The sequence below is a fragment of the Octodon degus genome, unplaced genomic scaffold, assembly GCF_000260255.1.
Source record: "Octodon degus isolate 3935 unplaced genomic scaffold, OctDeg1.0 scaffold00475, whole genome shotgun sequence".
NCBI classification, from domain to species: Eukaryota; Metazoa; Chordata; class Mammalia; order Rodentia; family Octodontidae; genus Octodon; species Octodon degus.
The window spans coordinates 241,275-243,285 of record NW_004525051.1 but is presented as its reverse complement, the minus strand read 5'-3'; the positions used below and the strand labels follow the sequence as shown (position 1 = coordinate 243,285).

General features: G+C 46.1%; 1 non-coding gene across 1 annotated transcript; it reads left to right on the top strand.

Moving 5' to 3' along the window:
• The first annotated feature begins 877 nt into the window (after positions 1–877).
• Positions 878–1,041, top strand: LOC111814749. The gene has a single exon (XR_002819653.1). It is a non-coding gene; the product is annotated as a U1 spliceosomal RNA (small nuclear RNA).
• The last annotated feature ends 970 nt before the right edge of the window (positions 1,042–2,011 follow it).

The window sequence follows — 2,011 nt, the reverse complement described above, 5'->3', positions numbered from 1 at the left end:
TGTTGTGTATAACTAGTTGAAAATAGCTCAAGGGTTATCTTCTCATTTATATCATGAAGCCTAAAGAGCTCCACCTTTAGATCGCCTGGCTTGTTCTTGGAGTGAACACACTCGACTAGGAAATTTAAAGATTTAAAATGAGAAGCAGGATGTGGTGCAGCTCATGGGTGGAGTACTTACCTAGAAGGAGGTGGCTGATTTAGCATGGGCTCCTATTTTGCACAGGCTCTAGCTCCCTAAGGATGCCTAGGTTTCTTCTGGATCTTGGACAGCTTCATATTTGAACTGGGCCACTACATCGCACAGATCAGCACGGCTGAGCGGAGCCAGCTTCCTCTGAAATCTCAAAGGCTCTGCTCCACGCAGTGATAGCCTTTACCTGCAGAAGGGCACCCAGGTGTCAGGAGGCGCCCCAGGGACCCTCCACCCTACACAGGGTGGGTGAGGACCTCCGCAGCTCGGGGAGGCCAGGTGGGGACCTCCACACCCGGTCCCCAATTGGTTGAGGGAACAAGAGGAAATGAGAGAGGCAACATCACTGCCCTGCCAATGCCCCAGTGCGAGGGGGTGGGGGGTGGGGGGAATGGTGTGGAAGCAGGAAGGGGTACGGGCATCAAATTGAGGGAAGGGTGTCCTGTGAAGTCACTAGAGGAGTGTCCTATGCAGATAAGGCAGCGCTGGGGCTGCTGGTTGGAGCCCTGGTGTTGAAACCTCATGATTTTCCTGTGACCAGGGAGAGAGCTTAGGGCCGTTTTTGGCAGCCCAGTGCATGTGCTGCGTGGACGGGCTAGGAGGACCCGAGAATGCATGAAGGCAAATGAGCCTGAGTGCAGTGAGGCACGCAGGAGGCTTGGTGGGGGAGGGCGGAGCAGCAGTTCTACTCACCTGGCAGGGGAGACACCATGATCACGAAGGTGGTTTTCCCAGGGCGAAGCTTATCCATTGCACTCCGGATGTGCTGACCCCTGCAATTTCCCCAAATGCGGGAAACTCGACTGGAGAATTTGTTGTAGTGTTGGACTGCGTTTGTGCTTTACCCTATGATCCAGTTTAATGTGAAATTCATGGTACCTTAACTTGGCAGTTTTGTTTTTTTCAGTTTCATTGTGTTGTAAGCCTGTTGTGTGGAAGGCAAGAGATAAGTAGGTATTTATTAAGTTAAAATATTTTACTACATACTCTCTAGGATTTATTTGTGTATGTTGGTTTTTTGAAAAGGTATTCTCCTAAACACGTGTTGTTGAGAAGGATGATTTTTTGCTTTTTTCACTTTGTGTCTCTGTGGAGTATTAGTTCTGCTTATCAAGGGGACGCCTTCACTCCTGGACATACGCATGGTGCTCACATGAGAGGGCCCTGTGGACAGACCACGTGCTAGCATGACTGTCTCAGAGTCTGTGCTTTTCCTCCTGGAAAGAAGCAACCGCCAGGGCCACAATCCGAGATGCACATACAAAGAAAGACTCGGACTGCTGGCCCGACCAAGTGAGCTCACAGCCCTAAAAGCTGAGCATTACAGGGCAGCGCTAGTTTCACTGCTCATGGGACTGTTTGCCATGAGTTCCTTCAACCCTGAGCACTATACAGCAAGATAGAAGCTATTTCAATTGCTAAGCTATTTCTGTTTTCCTTCCTTTTACTTTTTTTCTTTCTCTTCCTTTCCTGTAAAGCTCTTAAAATTTGAGCTGCATGTTCTACTTTCACCTTGAAGATCCACTTTCCAGGTCACTTGACACTCACAAGGGAGGAAGAGCGTGGTAAATTTATTTTAACAGTTCATGGAGAGTCTATGAATACTTTTGCTTTAAGGGGTATTTCTATTTATAAATTTTATATATTGTTTTAAACAACATATACTCATGAAGAAAATGAAATGACATAAGGTTAAATTTTAATATATATAATGTTGACATGAAACATTATTTTCATCATCATCCGTTTACTTGCCTATAAAATCTAAACAAGAATTCTAAATGAAATAGAATCAAAATTGAAAACGTTATCACTGATG